Genomic DNA, 14,744 nt, shown 5'->3' on the forward strand with positions numbered 1-14,744 from the left:
AGGACTATGGAAAGGTCACTAAAAGCCTACCTAAGCTTTGCCCCATGGGTTCTTATCTCCTATTCCATTATTTTTCATACATCAGTCCAAAGATACCCCCAACACGATGGAGGCAGGTACAACATTTTCAGAGTGAACTGGCCAGTATTTCTGTTCTATAAAAAATAATACTTTGTTTTACCCTTGCAGGTATCATAGAACTGCCATGCGGAGTCTGTTCTATTCCATTTCAAATGTTCTTTCTGTTTTCCATCTCACTGAAGTGACATGTCCCAGACTATCACTGCACTTCTGGGCCCCATTCCCTGGGTGCAAAGACTCTTGATCTCAGTGGGGTTTCTGAGAAGACAAACCCAAGATTTTGCACTGAAAAGCAGGGCAGCTTTTCGACTATCTGCCCAGAAGCCCAGCGAGTCCCCCAGGAACATGCCCATCCCAGCTTCTGACTTTCGTTACAATACTCACGGCAAGCTCTCTGCTTTATCTTACGCACGGCGAAATAAGCAACATGACAGGAACTGCACCCCCATGTTAAAAGGTGCCAGGCTGGCTGTCCTGGAATTTTACTCAAAGGCAACCCCATTTGCGTCGCATCTGGATTTATTTCGGATGATTGTCTCACAAAGGAACAGAGGCACGAAGTGGTTCTGAGATCGTCAAAATTAATGAAAGCGCTGATGCCCGATGCGCTGCCACCGCGCGTCCATCTCGGTCTTTAGCCAACCCACTCGCCTTTTTTGTCGGAGGGCGAGGAACGGCGCACGAACCTTGCCTTTAAGACACCACGAAGCAGAAAAGATCGGCCGAAGGAGGTGCCAGGGAGCAGGTTATTCGTGGGGCTGAGGTCGCCGCAGCTCCCAGGTAGATGGCCGGGCAGGGTGGGCAGGGCGGGCAGCGGGGCAAAGCCCTGCCGTGGGCCCTGCGATTCAAAGAAGGGACCTGGAGATGGGCTTCGCTGCGGTTAGGCAGGCAGCAGCCGCTGCGGCGGCAGGGGGGAGCAAGTGGGGACTGAGAAGCGCTTGGCGGTGGGAGATGCTGGAGGGGGCGCTGCGCCACTGGCTAGGCGAATTAGCAACGTGCAGGGCTGTCCCCGGGGAGTTAAGGACTCCGGGACCCCCGAGGCCCGGCCGCCACCGGCATGCCCCATTTGGACGCCGTGCCGTGGCAGGCGAGCTTCCCCGGCCGAGCCGCTTCCCCGGCTCACCGACCTCTTCTTCCGGCGGCCCCATCTCCTGAGTTTGGCGACGGATCCATCGCGAGGCAGGGCTTTGCGAGGCCGCTGGATGGAGTCGCAAGGACTTTCGGCCCTTTCCGGCTTAATCGCTCGGGGGTTAAAGATGCTTAGGCTGGCCTGCAGCCTGGTGCGCCCTAAGAGGGGAGCGATCCTGTCATGTGGAGGACGGGGGATTTGATTCCCAGTAAACGCGCGCCGTCGTCCGTTGAAGTATGGCTGGGACTGGTAGCGGGGGCGGCTTTTCTTCTAAACACGCAAACGTGCATGCAGACGAGGCCCAGCTCCTTTCCCTTAATGCGTGCTTAAAGCTGCTAAACTGCTTCAAGATTTGAGAGGAGAGAGAAGAGAATCAGGCGCAAATAAGTAATAACAGAAGATCAATAAAAGCTGATGGACAGCCCGGAGGGATTGTCCGCCTTCCCTGTGTCAGTGAAGCCACATAATCTCCCTGCCTAGATTTTCATGGGAAGAGCCTTTCAAAGCCTGTTCCCTTGTCAGACAGCTGTACTGCATTACAGTTTCCACCATCTCCTACCAGGGTGGCTTTACCAATCCATGTGGAGAGCTTCTGGTTGGTGAAGGCTGTTAGGTAGAAAAAAGTCACATAGCTTATTAACAGACTTAGCACAGACATACAAATACGTTAACAGACCTGTATGTATCTACATATCAAGCACACAGTTGGCACAAAGAATCGTAATAATACCCTATTTGTGTTATTCTCAGAACAATGGATTGTGCTTCTATTGGGGAATGAGCATAAAGCCCCAAATATCCGATTCAACTTCTCATTTTATGGTAGCCTTCCCCGGCATGGTTGAGATAGGCCAAGAGTTGTGTCATCAGCACATTGAAGATTGTTGATGTTCCTTCCTCCAATCTTTACTCTGATTGTTGATTCTTCAAGTTCCACATGCCTCATGATCACTTTAGCATACAGGTTGAATAAGAAAGGTGAAAGAATGCAACCTTGCCACACTCCTTTCTCTATCTTGAGAAAGTAGTAGTCTTGGCAGTTGAAGGAACCTCTGGCTTGCTTCTTAAATATGACAGGCCTAAGTTGTTGTGGTTGTTGTGATTAATATTATTTTGCATTTAATATGGTTAAATGCAGATTAGTCCGCACCATTGTGTTTCCCATAGGTACCTATGGTTGCAGAAGTTGGACCGTGAAAAAACTAGACAGGAGGAAAATTGACTTGTTCGAGCTATAGTGTTAGAGAAGATTCCTACGTCTTTTTCCATATTCAATTCATGCTCATCACTGCTAGTGTGATTCAACATTTTGTTTCTGGGCTGCATTCACTGCTTTGATCAATCTGCAATCCTAGGAAAGTGAAGTCTTGCACACATTTGATCTCTTCACCATCAGTTGCTACTTGGACATTTCCATTCGTCACAGTGGTCATGAGCTTGGTCTTCTTGATGTTCAAGAAGGGGCCAAATTTCTTGTTTTCTTCTTTAAACCTTTTGAACAGATGTTTCAGGCCTTCTTTGGTTTCTGAGAGAAGAGTTGTGTCATCAGCACATTGAAGGTTGTTGATGTTCCTTCCTCCAATCTTTACTCTGATTGTTGATTCTTCAAGTTCCACATGCCTCATGATCACTTTAGCATACAGGTTGAATAAGAAAGGTGAAAGAATGCAACCTTGCCACACTCCTTTCTCTATCTTGAACCAATCAGTGTCTCCATATGGTATTTGCACAGTGGCTTCTGCACCCACTTGGCCAGCTATGTTGGCACCCCCAGGTCTTCTAGGGCTCTCCACAGCTTGTCATGATCGACACAATTGAAGGCTTTCTTGTAGTCAATAAAGCAGATATAGATTTTTTTTTAATATTCTTGAGATTTTTTCATGATCCAGTATAGATTTACAATATGATCATGAGCTCCACAAACCCTTCTGAAGCCAGCTTGAACATCTGGTAATTCCCTTTTGATGGTCAATGCCAGATGTTGTTGTATGATGTTAAGGAGAATCTTGGTAGCGTGAGGGGTGAGGGCAATTGTGCAGTAATTGGAGCAGTCCTTGGAGTCATCCTTTTTTGGCAATGAAATGAACACTAATTGTTTCTAATCCTGTGGCCGTGTGTTCATTTCCCAAACTTTCTGGCACAAGGCCGTGATGGTTGTGGGTGGTACAGGCCTCAGCAATTCTGCGGGGAAGATATCAACACCTGGGGCCTTGTGGTTTGGCAGTTGGCTCATTGCCCTCCCAACTTCTTCCTGAGGGATGGCTGGTTCTATTTCTGCTTCCCTTTCCTCATCATCCTGAGGAGGCTGGGCCTCTGTGCTGCTGGCCTACAGCTCTTCTGTATGTTCTCGCCATCTGTTCTTAACACCTTGTCGGCCAGACAGTTCTTTCCCTTGCTGGTTTTTGATGATGCTTTTATGAGCAGTGAATGGTGTTCGGATCTGTCTGACTTGCGCAAATGCATTCCTGGTGTGGTCCTTCAGGCAGTCCTCTTCTAGCTGCTTGCAACACTGGTCCCAGTGAACTTCGCTGTCCTTCCTTGCTGCTCTTTGGAAATCCGCATTCAGTCTCCTGGCTTCCTCCCGTTTGCCTGCTGCTTTGGCTGCTTTTCTTCACTCAGCTGTTCTGATGGTTTTGGCCACTTGCGCTTTTTCTCTGGCTTCTTGCATGGCAGGTGTTCAACTGCTGTTTCAGTGATGGTCAATTTAATTTCCTGCCACAGTTCGTCAGGCATCTTCTCAGCAGTGTCCAGCAGTTCAAACCTATTTTTCACCTCAGTTACATACGTGGAAGGGATTTTGGTGACGTCAAACTTCTTTGGTGGTGCTGTCTTTTTGATGCTGCATAATTTGACTCTGATCTTAGCCACCAACAATTCACAATCTGAACTGCAATCGACACCCAGATATGTCTTGATGTTGGGGACTGAACTGGTCCATTGATGGCTGCATAGGACATAGTCGATCTCATTACGTTGCAGTTTATTTGGTGAGGCCCCAGTGTATAAGCAACGCTTGTACAGTTTGAACCAGGTATTCATGGTTCAGAATTGATTTTCATGGCAAAATTGTACCAAACAATTGCCTGCATCATTCCTCTGCCCATGTCCAAAGCTGCCAGTGATGCCTGTTCCTGCTTTTCTGCCAACTTTTGCATTAAGTCACCCAGTATGTAAACGATGTCTTTTTTGGGCACTTGCTTCAAAGTTTTTCGATGCTGGCATAGAAACCCTCTATTTCAAGCTCCATTGCATCAGTCATTGGGGTGTAGACTTGGACAACTATGATTTTAAGGGGCTTGGCACAGATTTGGATGATCATGATGCAATCGTTTACTGTTGAGAAGCTTTCCACTGCTTGGGCGAGTTTCTTGCTTGTGATAAATGCCACTCCATTCGTTTTCCTGGGGTCATGTCCTGAGTAATAGATAGTGAATTCCTCAGACAGGAAATAGCCGTTGTCTATCCAGTGTAGCTCGCCGACACCAAGGTAGTCAATTTTCAACCTAGCCATCTCCCGTTTGATGATACCCAATTTACCCTGGATCATTCCTTGGACATCCCATGTTGCCATCCGATGTTGTCTTCATGTAGCACGGACCCTTGGTTTCACCAATGGCTGCATCAGCAGCTGAGATTCCTGCTGGATTTGCTGCAGGCACATCATTAATGCCTTGACTACTCACTGCAGCTCCTTGCTCTTCCCCAGTAGCTTACTGGGTACCTTCTGGCCTGGGGGTCCTATCATTGGGCACCATATCTGAATCATTTGAGAGCCCTTCCATAAAATGTTCTTGGCAAGGTTTTTACCATGGTTTTTATAAAACATATTTAGAATATGTCGGTGAAACTTAAAGATAAAAAACCCTGATACAAAATAAGTCTTTCTAGATATGACAGTTGACAGCAAATTTTCTTAGATCACACTATAAAAGTATACAATAAAATCTCCATTTAGCAGATTCTGAATGCAACAGGATTTTACTTTAGACTTTATCCCCAAGCAATGGACAGCATTTGTTTTTTTGCACAGCAGTCTGGACAATTGATATTGTTTGCATCATTTGTCTACGTAGTTATGTAACTGACATTTTTACATCATCTGCATCCATTTATGTTACTTGCTTAATAGAAATGATGTTGTTCGTTGTTCAGTCGTTAAGTCGTGTCTGCCTCTTCGTGACCCCATGAACCATATCACTCCAGGCCTTCCTGTCCTTCACTGCCTCCCTGAGTTTGCTCAGTTTCATGCTCATTGCTTCAGTGATGCTATCTAACCATCTCATCCTTTGCCGTCCTCTTCTCCTTTTGCCTTCAATCTTTCCCAGCATCAGGGTCTTTTCCAAGGAGTCCTCTTTTCGCATTAGGTGACCAAAGTATCTGAGCTTGAGCTTCATTATCAATCCTTCCAATGAGCAGTCAGGGTTGATTTCCTTTAAGATTGACTGGTTTGACCTCCTAGCAGTCCAGGGGACTCTTAAGAGTCTTCTCCAGCACCACAGTTCAAAGGCATCAATTCTTCGGCGCTCAGCCTTCTTTATGGTCCAGCTCTCACAGCCATACATTACTATTGGAAAAACCATAGCTGACTATGTGGATCTTTGTCGGGAAGGTGACGTCTCTGCTTTTTAATATGCTACCTAGGTTTGCCGTAGCTTTCCTCCCAAGGAGCAAGCGTCTTTTAATTTCATGGCTGCAGTCTCTGTCTGTGGTGATCTTGGAGCCCAAATAAATGAAGTCTGTTTCTGCTTCCATTTCTACCCCTTCTATTTGCCAGGAATTAATGGGTCCAGATGCCATGATCTTAGTTTTTTTAATGTTGAGTTTCAAGCCAGCTTTCGCACTCTCCTCTTTCACCCTCATCAAGAGGCTCTTAGTTCTTTTTCACTTTCTGCCATTAGGGTGGTATCATCTGCATATCTGAGGTTGTTGATGTTTCTCCCTGCAATCTTAATTCTGGCTTGTGAGTCTTCCAGCCTGGCATTTCTCATGATGTACTCTGCATATAGGTTAAATAAGCAGGGTGACAGTATACAGCCTTGTCATACTCCTTTCCCTATTTTGAACCAATCGGTTGTTCCATGACCGGTTCTAACTGTTGCTTCTTGGCCCGCATACAGATTTCTCAGGAGACAGGTAAGATGGCCTGGTACCCCCATCTCTTTAAGAATTTGCCACAGTTTGTTGTGATCCACACAATCGAAGGCTTTTGCATAGTCAGTGAAGCAGAAGTAGATGTTTTTCTGGAACTCTCGTGCTTTCTCCATGATCCAGGGAATGTTGGCGATTTGATCTCTAGTTCCTCTGCCTCTTCGAAACCCAGCTTGTACATCCGGTAGTTCTCGGTTCACATACTGCTGAAGCCTAGCTTGTAGGATTTTGAGCATAACCTTGCTAGCATGTGAAATGAGTGCAATTGTGCAATAGTTTGATCATTCTTTGGCATTGCCCTTCTTTGGAATTGGAACATAAACTGACCTTTTCCAATCCTGTGGCCACTGTTGCGTTTTCCAAACTTGCTGGCATATTGAGTGCAGCACTTTAACAGCATCATCTTTTAGTATTTTAAATAACTCAGCTGGAATACTGTCATCTCTGCTAGCTTTGTTGTTAGTAATGCTTCCTGAGGCCCACTTGACTTCACTCTCTAGGATGTCTGGCTCAAGGTCAGTGACCACACCAGCATGGACATCAGGGACATTAAGATCTTTCTTGTATAGTTCTTCTGTGTATTCTTGCCACCTCTGCTTAATCTCTTCTGCTTCTGTTAGGTCCCTGCCTTTTTTGTCCTTTATCATGCTCATCTTTGCACTAAACGTTCCTTTGATATCTCCAGTTTTTTTGAAGAGATCTCTAGTCTTCCCCATTCTATTGTTTTCCTCGATTTCTTTGTATTGTTCATTTAAGAAGGCCTTCTTATCTCTCCTTGCTATTCTCTGGAAATCTGCATTCAGTTGCTTATATCTTTCCCTTTCACCCTTGCTTTTCACATTCTTTCTTTCCACAGCTATTTGTCCTCATCAGACAGCCATTTTGCTTTCTTGCATTTCTTTTTCTTTGGGATGGTTTTAGTTGCTGCCTCCTGTACAATGTTACGGACCTCTGTCCATAGTTCTTCAGGCACTCTGTCTACCAAATCTAATCCTTTAAATCTATTCATTGATTTAAATGATGTAAATGAATGCAAATTACATACATGTGAATTACATAGTGCAAATAATGTAGATGATATATTTTTATGCAAGACCAGTCTGTAGTATAAACAAAGCAGGTTGGACATTTAGGCATAGCAATTTGGATGCTTTTCAGTTACGGCAATTCATATTCTTAGGAAGTCAAATAATGTTTAGGAAGTTAGGGTTAGGGTTAGGGTTAACCCTTATCTTAGCATTAGACTCCTTATCTATTAGAGCAATACCATTCTTTACTGACAGTAAGAAATTAATAGCTGTTATCTCAAATCTCTATCTGAGGTCTCTAATTTGGCTTCTTTTCTCTCATTCCTTGATGGTTAACTTTTTAAGCATGAGGATAAATTCACAATAGAAAGAATGGGAAGAGGCAGAATTTTATAGAGTTAAAACTTCAGTCAGTGATGATCATCCTGTGACTTCTGAATATATTTTGTAACAGGAATGGATGCAGGTGGTTTCAAATGAATCAAGCTTTGCCATTCATGTCAGTCAAGACAGTTAATAGTATTAGAGAAAAGGTGTTATCTAATTCATTCTTGTTTAAGTATTACAATATTTAGGCATAAGCATAAGTTTCCTTAGAAGTTTTGAAAGATTTTGGAAGAATGATTTAGGTTCTGATCTTAATTAATCTTTATGGCACAGAATTTTTTTAAAATCAGCAAGGTATCCACAATTGTCCATGGCAACAATCCATTAAACTCCACTAAAACCAAGATCAGTCTAGACTGACTATGGCTGCCGCTTAGTTGGGCTACTGTCTACCTAACTTTGCATTGTTGAATACATGTAAATTGATGTAGCAGAAACCATTAACATGTTTTTTTCCCTGCCAAATTTGTATTACAAAACCCTGGAAAATTAAATGACTCGTTTCATTGGATTAATGGGATTTAAATTGCTTTTGCTAAAAAAATATCAAACAACTGTATAATGAAAGAAGCATTCAGACAAATTTTGTTATCATTTATTGTATTATTAACATTTTTCTTGGTAGATTACCTTTGTTTAGATAGAAGTATAAAAATGGGTGCTTAAAATATCTGTATTTCATTTTAAGGTATATATTCTTGATTTATCTTTTAACTTCTATACCTTTGTTATCATTAACATTACTATTACAAAATTAAGTTTATGTAATAATCATAATTAAAATCCGATTTAATCCTTCCCCTCTGATGTTTTCAGAGTATCTAAAAAACAAAAAGGTTTTGTATCCAGTCTGCTTATTAATTTTCATGGATCGAGTGATGCAGTGCTTTTATTGCGTGTTAAGTTACAAGCAGAAAATATGTCACCAGCTATATTTGCAAAGGAAAAGGCTCCGGGTGACACCCGTTTGGAACTACTGTACATCATAGAATCGCGCAAAGGATGGATAGCCACGGGCATTTGTGCAATCCCTGGAGTCCTCCCTTGATTCAGCAATTTCTTGGTATTTTGCAAAGTTTTTTAAGTAGTGCTGTTTTAGAAACATTAGGCTTAGTTGTGTCTTAGTTATTTTTGTTAATGGATATAGTTTTATTTAACTACCTCTACCCCACTTTTGCAAATATGTCATTAGGTATGAGTAAATACAACAGTAGAATTGTTATGAAGAGTAACATTAACTTAGGTCAGCCTTCTTTGACCCGATGCTTTCCGTAACCTTTAAATGTGGCAGGAGGAATTATAGGAGTTGTAACTCAATATCTTGGAAGACGCCAAGTCTTATAATGTATTGGGTTACATTATAAAGTTCTAATCTTTTGGTGTAAAAATGTTCTAATCTTTTGGTGTAAAGGTCCCACAGTTATGCCCAGTGTTTTAATAGATAATTTAAAATAATGTTATTATCACAACTCTGTTTAAGGAAGATTGTCTTACTTTACAAAGGCTTTATTCTAAATTCTAACTATAAAACTTTGCAGGTTAAGAAAAATTTGCTGCTTTATGATTTTGCCTTTTAATGAAGAGCAGTGGCATTTTGGAGAATGAATAGAGGAAATTTTGGAGCAGCCAAGAAAACGAGCACGTCAGAAAGAGTTAGTGTAATTAAATGTTGCTCACTACACTGTGTCAGAAGCACTGTGATGAAAAATTTCATTTTAGCAGAAGAAAAGGGAAAACAAAACAAGAGTCTGTTCCTGTTCTTCTGCCTAGGGATATCAACTGACTGGGAATAGGGAGGAAAATATGTCTGTCTTGTCGTTGGGTGACAAATGTTAAAACAGCTTGAAATACAGAAACCATCAAATATAACTTTGCACAGGATCACATGCCTGATGAAATCATTCTTGAAGGATGAAGGCTAGAGCCAGTTCAAAATTTGCTAGCTCTTGATACCTGCTTTAGCTTATTATGGATTTCCTATTGGATTTCTCTAAACTGAACTGTCAGTTTGGACTGCTGTGAGACTATATCTGGCCAGCTTCAGATAAGATACAAGCGTGATGATATTCCTTACTGTATGCCTGAGAACTTTGGCCACCTACTATGGACTTGAAGCTGTACTTCTGTTAGGTATATCTTGTATATTTCTAAATTTTTGCAAATGTTACAACCCCACCCCCGCCCCCAGTGACCCAATTTTAAAGGGAACTGAAACATGTGTAATGCTGCACCTTGGAAATTCTTATGCTTGTAGCAGTGAGGTAAATATAACAGTAATATTTTGAAGAATGAAGGCCTTTGGTGGGTATGATTGAGGCCCACTTTTCTTTTTCTTGGTACCCATGCGGGTTTGTTATCTCTGCCATCTTTGTTCCTTTTTGTGTTGTGTTCTTCTCTTGTTTTTAAATGTTTGTAACCTTTTATAAACCACCCAAAGTCTCTGGGAGTCAGGTGGCCCATAAATTAAACAAACAAACATACAAATAATAGAACAACTGTGGCAAAAGAAAGCAAAGATAGTACCAATAGTAATAGGCACCTTGGGTGCAATCCCAAAACATCGGGAGCACCACTTGAAGATCATTGGCATTGACAAAATCACCATCGGTCAATTGCAAAAGGCAGCTTTACTTGGAACAGCTTATAGACTGCGATGGTACTTTTAACATCATTGAACAACAACATCTGGCTATCCCAGGTCCTTGGGAAGGACTCGCTAGGTGCATAAAAATGCCAAATCCAGTGTAAACATTTGGATGACTGTGTGATCAACAATAATTTCTTCCAAGGGATTCTCCAAATCCAGCTGGATCTTAGGAGTGAGACTGTGAAGGAATGTAGACCTGGCCTTGGGAATGGGGAAGGAATGAGGAACTATTAAGGAGAGGACTTTGAGAAAAGATTACTCACTCCTGAGACAGGAAAGTGTGAGAAAGAAACTCAAAATAAACCTGCCTTGATTTTGTTTGGTATAAGATGGAACAGAGATAAAGCCTGACAGGCTTTCAAGATTCTTTTTTTTTTTTTTTTTTAAATAAAAGAGCTTTCTTGGTATCCCTGTCATGCCTGTTGACCTTGCCGACCTCAGAGGGCTGTCAGATCCTGCCCAGAGCGCCACATGCCTATGTAATGGCACTTCTGTGTGAGCTACACCAGATACAGGTGGGCTTCTTGGTGCAATTCAGGGTGCTGGTCATCACCTACTGTACAAAGCCATTCATGACACAGGGCCAGATATTTGAGGGACTGTCCATCTCCAGTTGTCTCTGCCCACCCAACAGGAACATGCAGGAAGCTGGCCTTCTCTGTTGCCACTCCTGCCATGTGGAACAGCTTCCCCCTCAGATCCAAAAGGCCATGAAGAACTGGCTCTTGGCAGTATGTCTTAATATATGAGAAGTAAATTTTGACCCCTACACTATAAGTGTTCATGTATATTCTTGCCTGTCATTTTTCTTTTCCGGATTTTTACTATTTGTACTTCTTTGACAGTTTTTAATTTTGTTAATCTCCCAAAGTTGCTTGCAAGTAGGCAGCCATATAAATTGAATAAAATAAATTACAGGTGTGCAGTGTGGTGACCTTTTATACTGAAAGAAGTGCGCAGGTTGCTAATAGTTTCCCAGGCACAGTTCAAGGTGTTGACTTTAAACTTTAAGCTTTAAACCACTTAGGGCACTGGATTACCTGTTCCAGCCAAGGACAATGACAGTGATTGGGTGGGGTACCATGGGAGTTGTGTACAGACTGGAGGTTGCCCATCCCAGCTATATAAGGGACTGCCTTTCTTATCGTAAACCTGCTATTAAGACCTGCTGGAGAGAATGTCTGGAGGAAACACCTGCTAACCAAGATCTTCCTGTCTGGTATGCAGGAGAGGACTTTTCCCTGACTCAGTCTCAAAATATGGATCTTTTTTAGAGATGAATTAGTCTCCCTTCTATCATTTTGGAAAGCAGGTGGCAGTTCATGGCTTATATTGGCTGATTTTGAAAAAGTTCATGATCAGATTTGTGGAGTTCTTGGTGCTGTCTGAACTTGGTTGTTTGCTTGCAGACATTTCATTACCTAACTAGGTAACATCATCAGTGTGAGTGAGTGTGGGGTTTTCTGCTTGTTTATATATAGTAGCTTGCTCTGCCAGTAGAGTGCATTACAGTAGTCTAGTTAGGTGGTGCTAAGGTCATGAGTTACTATAGTTTGGTGTTTCTGCTCAGGTAGGGTCACTATTAATGCACCAGCTGAAGCTGGGCGTAGGCTCCTCTGGTAGTAACTCTTGACTCTAGCAAATATTTGACATAGTACCCCATGACATGCTGATTAACATGCTAGCTAAATGTGGGTAGAATGACATTACAGTTAAATGGATATATAGCTTTGTTTGAAAATTATACTCAGAGTGCTCTTCAGTGGTTCATCATAAAACTGAAGAGAGATATATAATAATAATAATAGTAATAATAATAGTAATAATAATAATAATAATAACAATATCATAGTATGAGATTGCCATAAGATTTAGTCTTGGGTCCTCTATTATTCAATATTTATTAATGACTTTGATGAAGAGGTGGTGGGATAGTTAATACTCTAGGAGACAGAAATAGCATTCAAAATGATCTTCATAGGTTAGAGAAATGGGTTCTCCTGTTGTATTTTTCTTTTAATAAGTTGGTTTTTGGTTGTAAGCCTCCCAGAGGCATTTAAAAATAAAAATAAATCTAATTTACATTAGCATAATTTACAACTCTCCATACCTTTCTATCCTTTCAAAGCATCCTCTGTATCCATCCATTGCTTCATAATTGATTTTTGTTTTTCAGTAATATGTATTGCTGTTTATAACCTCTACTCTGTTAATATAACTTCTATTACTTAACTGCTTGCTCATTATTGATGGTTCATACCTTGTGTGCAAATGAAGTTAAAAATAGAACATATAAGAAGAAGATTCTGCCTCCTGTAGACATTATTTTTGTGAAAAGCAATAGTACCCATGTTGGCCATGAGGGGAAAAAAATAGACAAAGTCAGTATTGTAAACTAAGGGAAATTTCATAATAATTAATCGTCTTTTGAATTTTAGATCAGTACATCAGATTGGATGATTAAAAGCCAGGGAATGGTAAAGATGGGAATTCATTTAAGCTGTGGGCTATGTCTGTGTAAACTAGTTTTCAGTTAGTAATTATTCAGCTGAAAGGTCCTACGTGCCAGGGGTTCTTAACTTTTTTTGTCATGGACTCCTTTGAGAGATCCCTTCTTAGAAAAATAAATTTTAATTTATAAAATAAAATGCATAGATATAGATAGTATGACAAAGAAAACCAATTATTATCAAAATTTTAAAAAAATAACAGTCATGTTACAGTATATATATGTAAAATTATGTGAAATTATTATAGTGAGATTCATTGGTTAAAAACATTTTTGGAGTCTAGAGGCCATAACATTGTTACCTATGTTCATTACTGAACACAGAGTGAAGTGTCAGTGAGTGATTAGTGAAAATAAAGGGTTTTTTTCCCATCCAAGTTCACCAACCCCTGAAATCTATCCATGGATGCCCAAGGGGTTTGTGGACCCCAGGTTAAAACCCCCTGATATAGTAACTCTTATCCTGATTTATCTGTTCATACCTGAGCACGAAACATGCAATTCTTACAACAGAAAAACCTAAATCCATACATAGCCTGTTGGCTCTGGATTTTCAAATAGACCTATTTAACCTTCAGTTTGCTGAACATACAGGTGGAGGTGCAGGTGTAACACAGCCTGAGCACTGGGCAAGAAACTGCTAATGCAAAGCGTTGTGTTCTGGTTGGCTGGAATCAGAGAATGATGCCTGTTCTCAGTCTTCACGGAATAAGGATTGTGGGTCAGCTGTATTTTTAGTATTACTCTAAATGTATTTGGAGTCATGACTCTTTTCAGCACAATACACGATGTCTTCTCCTCTCTCTGTCGTATTATTTACTCCCCTGCAGTTGAAGTCTCTTTTTATAAGAGGTACTACACTGGAGATTTACAGCTCTTTTATTATTTACAAATGGAGACTTAAAGTTAGAAATAAGCTTATAAATGTGCAGCAAATCTTCTGGCTGAACTAGATTTCCAGCAAGACTGCATTTGTTTCTCAAAGTATATTTCTGTTCAGTCAACTCCAGTTTTAGTCTCCCATTCAAACTGCAATCCGATTTCAACTCTTTCTCTGTTGCTCTATTTATTTATTTATTAATCGAATTTATATGGCCACCCATCTCACAAAAAGTGACTCTGGTCGGTGTACAACAGTCCAATAAAACAAAAAATATATAAACAATTGTTACATAAAACCCTTATATTGTAATTATTAAAAACATTAAAAGCTATAAAAGCAGAAATAAAACAGAAAAGGAAAATAATAGGCGAAGGGATGTTAATAATAGAGCCACCTTACAAGTTCACCCATCCCCTGAGGTCCCCAGGCCTGCTAACATAACTAGGTCTGGAGGGACTTTGAAAACTCAGGAGTGATGAGGCCGATCTCATCTATGAGGGGAGAAGGTTCCACAATGGGGGTTCCACAGCAGAAAAGGCCTGCTGCCCAGGGCCTGCCAAATGTAGCTCCCTAGATGACGGAAACTGTAACATACCTACTCTGCTAGATCTTGTGGGATGGCAGATGAAATTGGGGAGAGGTGGTCCCTCAAATAACCTGGTCCCATGCCATGAAGGGCTTTAAAGTTGAGCATCAGCATCTTGAAATAGACTGGTAGCCAGTGCAGCTTGTGAAACAGAGGTGTAATGTGTGTTCTACCAGAAATATATATAACTGCCCACGCTGCTTATTCTGCACCAGCTAAAGTTTCCAGATACTCTTCAAGGGTAGCCCCATGTAGAGCGCATTGCAGTAGTCCAACTGGGAGGTGACAAGGGCATGAGTGGTTGTGAGTAAGGCCCCTCGGTCCAGGAACGGGTACAACTGACGTA

At 41.4% G+C, this 14,744-nt stretch overlaps 1 protein-coding gene across 3 annotated transcripts in view; it reads left to right on the forward strand.

Moving 5' to 3' along the window:
- ABHD6 (abhydrolase domain containing 6, acylglycerol lipase) overlaps positions 1-14,744 on the forward strand; it is a 69,873-nt gene that overhangs the window by 31,199 nt on the left and 23,930 nt on the right. For 2 of the 3 annotated variants that reach the window (XM_088134233.1, XM_088134232.1), the window contains one exon: positions 190-861. The exons of the other annotated variant lie outside the window; for it this stretch is intronic. The gene's annotated coding sequence lies outside the window, so the exon portion shown is untranslated. The remainder of the gene's footprint in view (positions 1-189; positions 862-14,744) is intronic. 3 annotated transcript variants of the gene reach the window in all.

This window comes from Python bivittatus, unplaced genomic scaffold (assembly GCF_059951505.1).
Source record: "Python bivittatus isolate LINGU-HERP-01145 unplaced genomic scaffold, Pbiv_v1 ctg000080_np1212, whole genome shotgun sequence".
NCBI lineage: Eukaryota > Metazoa > Chordata > Lepidosauria > Squamata > Pythonidae > Python > Python bivittatus.